Below are 10574 nucleotides of genomic sequence, written 5' to 3'. Positions count from 1 at the left end.
CCTACCCATTCCAACCTGAGACCCTTCCTATAGCATGAGAAGGGATATCCAATTCCTTCCCAATCCAATCCTTAGACCCTTCCGATAGCAGAGATGTGATATCTCAATGCTTATACCAAACCTGAGACCCTTCCTTTAGCATGAGATGTGATATCCAAATGCTTCACATTCCAATCCTGAGACCCTTCCTATAGCATGAGATGTGATATCTCAATGCTTCTAATACAAAACCTGAGATCCTTCCTATAACATGAGATGTGATATCCAAGTCCTTCCCATTCCAATCCTGAGACCCTTCCTATAACATGAGATGTGATATCCAACTCCTTCTACTCCAACCTGAGACCCTTCCTATAGCATGAGATGGGATATCCAACTCCTTCCAAATCCAATCCTGATACCCTTCCAATAGCATGAGATGTGATATCCCAATGCTTCTACAAAACCTGAGACCCATACCATGGCATGAGATGTGATATCAAACTCCCGTCCTATACCATGAGACTTGATATCTCAATGCTTCTAATACCAAACCTGAGACCGGTCCAATAACATGAGATGTGATATCCAAATCCTTCCCCTTCCAAACCTTAGACCCTTCCTTTATCATGAGATGTGATATCCAAGTCCTTCCCATTCCATTCCTGAGACCCTTAATATAGCATGAGATGTGATATCTCAATGCTTCTAATACCAAACCTGAGACCCTTCCTATAACATGAGATGTGATATCCAAATCCTTCCCATTCCAATCCTGAGACCCTTCCGATAGCAGAGATGTGATATCTCAATGCTTATACCAAACCTGAGACCCTTCCGATAGCATGAGATGTGATATCTCAATGCTTCTAATACCAAACCTCAGATCCTTCCAATAACATGAGATGTGATGTCCAAATCCTTCCCCTTCCAAACCTTAGACCCTCCCTTTAGCATGAGATGTGATATCCAACTCCTTCCCATTCCAATCCTGAGACCCTTCTGATGGCATGAGATGTCATATCTCAATGCCTCTAATACCAAACCTGAGATCCTACCTCTAACATGAGATGTGATATCAAACTCCTTCCCATTCCAAACCTGAGACCCTTCAGATATCATGAGATGTGATATTTCAATGCTTCTAAAACCAAACATGAGAACCATCCTATAACATGAGATGTGAAATCCAAATCATTCCCATTCCAAACCTGAGACCCTTCCTATAGCATGAGATGTTATAATTTAATGCTTCTAAAACCAAACCTGAGAACCATCCTATAACATGTGAAATCCAAATCCTTCCCTTTCCAAACCTGAGACCCTTCCGATAGCATGAGATGTGATATCTCAATGCTTCTAAAACCAAACATGAGAACCATCCTATAACATGAGATGTGAAATCCAAATCCTTCCCTTTCCAAACCTGAGACCCTTCCTATAGCTTGAGATGAAATATCAAACTCCTTCCCATTCCAATCCTGAGATAGCTTGAGATGTGATATCCAACTCCATCCCATTCCAATCCTGAGACCCTTCCGATAGCATGAGATGTGATAGCTCAATGCTTCTAATATCAAAACTGAGACCCTCCCTATAGTATGAGATGTGAATTCTAAGTCCTTACCATTCCTATCCTGAGACCCTTCCGATAGCAGAGATGTGATATCTCAATGCTTATACCAAACCTGATGACCCTTCCTATGGCATTAGATGTGATATCCAACTCCTTCCCATTCCAATCCTGATTTCCTTCCTATAGCATGAGATGTGATATCTCAATGCTTCTATCAAACCTGATACCCTTCCTTTAGCATGAGAGGTGATATTCACCTCCTGCCCATTCCAATCCTGAGACTCCTCCTATAGCATGAGATGTGATATCTCAATGCTTCTAATACCAGACCTGGGACCGGTCCTATAACATGAGATATGATATCCAAATCCTTCCCCTTCCAAACCTGAGACCCTTCCTATAGCAAGAGATGTGATATCCAATTCCTTCCCATTCCAATCCTGAGACCCTTCCTATAACGAGATGTGATATCCAACTCCTTCCCATTCCAACCTGAGACCCTTCCTGTAGCATGAGAAGGGAGATCCAACTCCTTCCCATTCCAATCCTGAGACCCTTCCTATACCATGAGATGTGATTTCTCAATGCTTCTAATACCAAACCTGGGACCCGTCCTATAACATGAGATATGTCCTATAACATGAGATATGATATCCAAATCCTTCCCCTTCCAAACCTGAGACCCTTCCTTTAGCATGAGATGTGATATCCAAATCCTTCCCATTCCAATACTTTAACCCTTCCTATAGCATGAGATGTCATATCTCAATGTTTCTAATAGAAAACCTGAGACCCTTCCTATAGCAAGAGATGTGATATCCAAATCCTTCCCATTTCAATCTTGAGACCCTTCCTATAACATGAGATGTGATATCCAACTCCTACCCATTCCAACCTGAGACCCTTCCTATAGCATGAGAAGGGATATCCAATTCCTTCCCAATCCAATCCTTAGACCCTTCCGATAGCAGAGATGTGATATCTCAATGCTTATACCAAACCTGAGACCCTTCCTTTAGCATGAGATGTGATATCCAAATGCTTCACATTCCAATCCTGAGACCCTTCCTATAGCATGAGATGTGATATCTCAATGCTTCTAATACAAAACCTGAGATCCTTCCTATAACATGAGATGTGATATCCAAGTCCTTCCCATTCCAATCCTGAGACCCTTCCTATAACATGAGATGTGATATCCAACTCCTTCTACTCCAACCTGAGACCCTTCCTATAGCATGAGATGGGATATCCAACTCCTTCCAAATCCAATCCTGATACCCTTCCAATAGCATGAGATGTGATATCCCAATGCTTCTACAAAACCTGAGACCCATACCATGGCATGAGATGTGATATCAAACTCCCGTCCTATACCATGAGACTTGATATCTCAATGCTTCTAATACCAAACCTGAGACCGGTCCAATAACATGAGATGTGATATCCAAATCCTTCCCCTTCCAAACCTTAGACCCTTCCTTTATCATGAGATGTGATATCCAAGTCCTTCCCATTCCATTCCTGAGACCCTTAATATAGCATGAGATGTGATATCTCAATGCTTCTAATACCAAACCTGAGACCCTTCCTATAACATGAGATGTGATATCCAAATCCTTCCCATTCCAATCCTGAGACCCTTCCGATAGCAGAGATGTGATATCTCAATGCTTATACCAAACCTGAGACCCTTCCGATAGCATGAGATGTGATATCTCAATGCTTCTAATACCAAACCTCAGATCCTTCCAATAACATGAGATGTGATGTCCAAATCCTTCCCCTTCCAAACCTTAGACCCTCCCTTTAGCATGAGATGTGATATCCAACTCCTTCCCATTCCAATCCTGAGACCCTTCTGATGGCATGAGATGTCATATCTCAATGCCTCTAATACCAAACCTGAGATCCTACCTCTAACATGAGATGTGATATCAAACTCCTTCCCATTCCAAACCTGAGACCCTTCAGATAGCATGAGATGTGATATTTCAATGCTTCTAAAACCAAACATGAGAACCATCCTATAACATGAGATGTGAAATCCAAATCATTCCCATTCCAAACATGAGGCCCTTCCTATAGCTTGAGATGTGATATCAAACTCCTTCCCATTCAATGTGATATCCAACTCCTTCCCATTCCAATCCTGGGACCCTTCCTATACCATGAGATGTGATAGTTCAATGCTTCTAATACCAAACCTGAGACCCGTCCTAAAACATGAGATGTGAGATCCAAATCCTTCCCCTTCCAGACCTGAGACCTTTCCTTTAGCATGAGATGTGATAACCAACTCCTTCCCATTCCAAACCTGAGACCCTTCCCATAGCATGAGATGTGATATCTCAATGCTTCTAAAACCAAACATGAGAACCATCCTATAACATGAGATGTGAAATCCAAATCCTTCCCTTTCCAAACCTGAGACCCTTCCTATAGCTTGAGATGAAATATCAAACTCCTTCCCATTCCAATCCTGAGATAGCTTGAGATGTGAGATCCAAATCCTTCCCCTTCCAAACCTGAGACCCTTCCTATAGCTTGATATGTGATATCAAACTCCTTCCCATTACAATCCTGAGATAGCTTGAGATGTGATATCCAACTCCATCCCATTCCAATCCTGAGACCCTTCCGATAGCATGAGATGTGATAGCTCAATGCTTCTAATATCAAAACTGAGACCCTCCCTATAGTATGAGATGTGTAATCTACGTCCTTCCCATTCCTATCCTGAGACCCTTCCGATAGCAGAGATGTGATATCTCAATGCTTATACCGAACCTGATGACCGTTCCTTTAGCATGAGATGTGATATTCAACTCCTTCCCATTCCAAACCTGAGACCCTTCCTATAACATGAGACGTGATATCCAACTCCTTCCCATTCCAAACCTGAGACCTTTCCTTTAGCATATGTGATATCCAACTCCTTCCAATTCCAATACTGAGACCCTTCCAATAGCATATGTGATATCTCAATGCTTCTAATATCAAAACTGAGACCCTCCCTATAACATGAGATGTGATATCCAACTCCTTCCCATTCCAATACTGAGACCCTTCCAATAGCATATGTGATATCTCAATGCTTCTAATATGAAAACTGAGACCCTCCCTATAACATGAATTGTGATATCCAAATCCTTCCCATTCCAATCCTGAGACCCTTCCGATAGCAGAGATGTGATATCTCAATGCTTATACCAAACCTAAGACCCTTCCGATAGCATGAGATGTGATATCTCAATGCTTCTAATACCAAACCTGAGATCCTTCCAATAACATGAGATATGATGTCCAAATCCCTCCCCTTCCAAACCTTAGACCATCCCTTTAGCATGAGATTTGATATCCAACTCCTTCCCATTCCAATCCTGAGACCCTTCTGATAGCATTAGATGTGATATCTCAATGCCTCTACTACCAAACCTGAGATCCTACCTCTAACATGAAATGTGATATCCATCTCCTTCCCTTTCCAAACCTGAGACCCTGCCTATAGCATGAGATGTGATATCCAAGTCCTTCCCATTCCAATCCTGAGACCCTTCCTATAGCATGTGATGTGATATCTCAATGCTTATACCAAACCTGAGACCCTTCCTATGGCATGAGATGTCATATACAACTCCTTCCCATTCCAACCCTGAGACCCTTCCTATAGCATGAGATGTGATATCTCAATGCTTATACCAAACCTGAGACCCTTCCTATAGCATGAGATGTGATATCCAACTTCTTCCCATTCCAATCCTGAGACCCTTCCTATAGCATGAGATGTGATATCTCAATGCTTATACCAAACCTGAGACCCTTCCTAGAGCTTGAGATGTGATATCCAACTCCTTCCCATTCCAATCCTGAGACCCTTCCTATAGCATGAGATGTGATATCTCAAGGCCTCTAATACCAAACCTGAGATCCTTCCTCTAACATGAAATGTGATATCCAACTCCTTCCCCTTCCAAACCTGAGAGCCTTCCTATAGCATGAGATATGATATCCAAGTCCTTCCCATTCCAATCCTGAGACCCTTCCTATAACATGAAATGTGATATCCAACTCCTTCCCATTCTAACCTGAGACCCTTCCTATAGCATGAGATGGGATATCCAACTCCTTCCAAATCCAATACTGATACCCTTCCGATAGCATGAGATGTGATATCCCAATGCTTCTACCAAACCTGAGACCCATACTATGGCATGAGATGTGATATCAAACTCCTTCCCATTCCAATCCTGAGACGCTTCCTATAGCTTGAGATGTGATATCCAACTCCTTCCCATTCCAATTCTGAGACCCTTCTTATACCATGACACTTGATATCTCAATGCTTCTAATACCAAACCTGAGACCCGTCCTATAACATGAGATGTGATATCCAAATCCATCCCCTTCCAAACCTTAGACCCTTCCTTTATAATGAGATGTGATATCCAACTCCTTCCCATTCCAATCCTGAGACCCTTCCGATATCATGAGATGTGATATCTCAATGCTTATACCAAATCTGAGACCCTTCCTATGGCCTGAGATGTCATATACAACTCCTTCCCATTCCAATCCTGAGACCCTTCCTATAGCATGAGATGTGATATCTCAATGCTTATACCAAATCTGAGACCCTTCCTATAGCATGAGATGGGATATCCAACTCCTTCCCATTCCAATCCTGAGACCCTTCCTATAGCATGAGAAGTGATATCTCCATGCTTATACCAAACCTGAGACCCTTCCTATAGCATAAGATGTGATATCCAAATCCTTCCCTTTCCAATCCTGAGACCCTTCCTATAGCATGAGATGTGATATCTCAATGCTTATACCAAACCTGAGACCCTTCCTATAGCATGAGATGTGATATCCAACTCCTTCCCATTCCAATCCTGAGACCCTTCCTATAGCATGAGATGTGATGTCTCAATGCTTCTAATACCAAACCTGAGATCCTTCCTATAACATGAGATGTGATATCCAACTCCTTCCCATTCCAATCCTGAGACCCTTATGATAGAATGAGATGTGATATCTCAATGCCTCTTATACCAAACCTGAGATCCTTCCGATAGCATGAGATGTGATTTCCAAATCCTTCCCCTTCCAAACCTGAGACCCTCCCTTTAGCATGAAATGTGATATCCAACTCCTTCCCATTCCAATCCTGAGACCCTTCTGATAGCATGAGATGTGATATCTCAATGCCTCTAATACCAAACCTGAGATCCTACCTCTAACATGAAATGTGATATCCATCTCCTTCCCTTTCCAAACCTGAGACCCTGCCTATAGCATGAGATGTGATATCCAAGTCCTTCCCATTCCAATCGTGAGACCCTTCCTATAGCATGTGATGTGATATCTCAATGCTTATACCAAACCTGAGACCCTTCCTATGGCATGAGATGTCATATACAACTCCTTCCCATTCCAACCCTGAGACCCTTCCTATAGCATGAGATGTGATATCTCAATGCTTATACCAAACCTGAGACCCTTCCTATAGCATGAGATGTGATATCCAACTTCTTCCCATTCCAATCCTGAGACCCTTCCTATAGCATGAGATGTGATATCTCAGTGCTTATACCAAACCTGAGACCCTTCCTATAGCATAAGATGTGATATCCAAATCCTTCCCATTCCAATCCTGAGACCCTTCCTATAGCATGAGATGTGATATCTCAATGCTTATACCAAACCTGAGACCCTTCCTATAGCATGAGATGTGATATCCAACTCCTTCCCATTCCAATCCTGAGACCCTTCCTATAGCATGAGATGTGATGTCTCAATGCTTCTAATACCAAACCTGAGATCCTTCCTATAACATGAGATGTGATATCCAACTCCTTCCCATTCCAATCCTGAGACCCTTATGATAGCATGAGATGTGATATCTCAATGCCTCTTATACCAAACCTGAGATCCTTCCGATAGCATGAGATGTGATATCTCAATGCTTCTAATACCAAACCTGAGATCCTTCCTATAATGAGATGTGATTTCCAAATCCTTCCCCTTCCAAACCTGAGACCCTCCCTTTAGCATGAAATGTGATATCCAACTCCTTCCCATTCCAATCCTGAGACCCTTCTGATAGCATGAGATGTGATATCTCATTGCCTCTAATACCAAACCTGAGATCCTACCTCTAACATGAAATGTGATATCCATCTCCTTCCCTTTCCAAACCTGAGACCCTGCCTATAGCATGAGATGTGATATCCAAGTCCTTCCCATTCCAATCCTGAGACCCTTCCTATAGCATGTGATGTGATATCCAAGTCCTTCCCATTCCAATCCTGAGACCCTTCCTATAGCATGCGATGTGATATCTCAATGCTTATACCAAACCTGAGACCCTTCCTATGGCATGAGATGTCATATACAACTCCTTCCCATTCCAACCCTGAGACCCTTCCTATAGCATGAGATGTGATATCTCAATGCTTATACCAAACCTGAGACCCTTCCTATAGCTTGAGATGTGATATCCAACTTCTTCCCATTCCAATCCTGAGACCCTTCCTATAGCATGAGATGTGATATCCCAATGCTTCTACCAAACTAGAGACCCATACTATGGCATGAGATGTGATATCAAACTCCGTCCCATTCCAATCCTGAGACGCTTCCTATAGCTTGAGATGTGATATCCAACTCCTTCCCATTCCAATTCTGAGACCCTCCTTATACCATGAGACTTGATATCTCAATGCTTCTAATACCAAACCTGAGACCCGTCCTATAACATGAGATGTGATATCCAAATCCTTCCCCTTCCAAACCTTAGACCCTTCCTTTATAATGAGATGTGATATCCAACTCCTTCCCATTCCAATCCTGAGACCCTTCCTATAGCATGAGATGTGATATCTCAATGCTTCTAATACCAAACCTGAGACCCTTCCTATAACATGAGATGGGATATCCAACTCCTTCCCATTCCAATCCTGAGACCCTTCCGATAGCAGAGATGTGATATCTCAATGCTTATACCAAATCTGAGACCCTTCCTATAGCATGAGATGTGATATCCAAATCCTTCCCATTCCAATCCTGAGACCCTTCCTATAGCATGAGATGTGATATCTCAATGCTTATACCAAACCTGAGAGCCTACCTATAGCATGAGATGTGATATCCAAGTCCATCCCATTCCAATCCTTAGACCCTTCCTACAGCATGCGATGTGATATCTCAATGATTCTAATACCAAACCAGAGACCCGTCCTTTAACATGAGATGGGATATCCAACTCCTTCCCATTCCAATCCTGAGCCACTCCTGATAGCAGAGATGTGATATCTCAATGCTTATACCAAACCTGAGACCCTTCCTATAACATGAGATGTGATATCCAACTCCTTCCCGTTCCAAACCTGAGACACTTCCTATAGCATATGTGATATCCAACTCCTTCCCATTCCAAACATGAGACCCTTACTATAGCAAGAATGTAATATCCAACTCCTACCCATTCCAATCCTGAGACCATTCCTATAGCATGAGATGTGATATATCAATGCTTCTAATACCAAACCTGAGATCCTTCCTATGACATGAGATGTGATATCCAAATCCTTCCCATTCCAATCCTGAGACCCTTCCTATAGCAAGAGATGTGATATCCAAATCCTTCCCATTCCAATCCTGAGACCCTTCCTATAACATGAGATGTGATATTCAACTCCTTCCCATTCCAACCTGAGACACTTCCTATAGCATGGGAAGGGATATCCAACTCCTTCCCAATCCAATCCTGAGAACCTTCCGATAGCAGAGATGTGATATCTCAATGCTTATACCAAACCTGAGACGCTTCCTATGGCATGAGATGTGATATCCAACTCCTTGCCATTCAAATCCTGAGACCCTTCCTATAGCATGAGATGTGATATCTCAATGCTTCTACCAAACCTGAGACCCTTCCTTTAGCATGAGATGTGATATCCAAATCCTTCACATTCCAATCCTGAGACCCTTCCTATAGCATGAGATGTGATATCTCAATGCTTCTAATACCAAACCTGAGATCCTTCCTATAACATGAGATGTGATATCCAATTCCTTCCCATTCCAAACCTGAGACCCTTCCTATTGGATGAGATGTGATATCCAACTCCTTCCCATTCCAACCCTGAGACCCTTCCTATACCATGAGATGTGATATCTCAATGCTTCTAATACCAAACCTGGGAACCGTCCTATAACATGAGATGTGATATCTCAATGTTTCTAATAAAAAACCTGAGACCCTTCCTATAACATGAGATGTGATATCCAATTCCTTCCCATTCCAAACCTGAGACCCTTCCTATTGGATGAGATGTGATATCCAAATCCTTCCCCTTCCAAACCTGAGACCCTTCCTTTAGCATGAGATGTGATATCCAAATACTTCCAATTCCAATCCTAAAACCCTTCCTATAGCATGAGATGTGATATCTCAATGTTTCTAATAAAAAACCTGAGACCCTTCCTATAGCAAGAGATGTGATATCCAAATCCTTCCCATTCCAATCCTGAGACCCTTCCTGTATATAACATGAGATGTGATATCCAACTCCTTCCCATTCCAACCTGAGACCCTTCCTATAGCATGAGATGTGATATTCAACTCCTTACCATTCAAATTCTGAGACCCTCCCTATAACAAGAGATGTCATATCCAACTCCTTCCCATTCCAAACCTGAGACCCTTCCTATAACATGAGATCTGATATCCAACTCCTTCCCATTCCAAACCTGAGACCCTTCCGATAGCATGAGATGTGATATCTCAATGCTTCAAAAACCAAACATGAGAACCATCCTATAACATGAGATGTGAAATCCAAATCCTTCCCTTCCCAAACCTGAGACTCTTCCTATAGCATGAGATGTGATATCTCAATGCTTCTACCAAACCTGAAACCCTTCCTATAGCATGAGATGTGATATCCAACTCCTTCCCATTCCAATCCTGAGACACATCCTATAGCATGAGATGTGATATCACAATGCT

This window comes from Ambystoma mexicanum, unplaced genomic scaffold (assembly GCF_040938575.1).
Source record: "Ambystoma mexicanum isolate Mex_15411 unplaced genomic scaffold, UKY_AmexF1_1 Mex_scaf5, whole genome shotgun sequence".
NCBI classification, from domain to species: Eukaryota; Metazoa; Chordata; class Amphibia; order Caudata; family Ambystomatidae; genus Ambystoma; species Ambystoma mexicanum.
Note: the sequence above shows the minus strand (reverse complement) of the source record.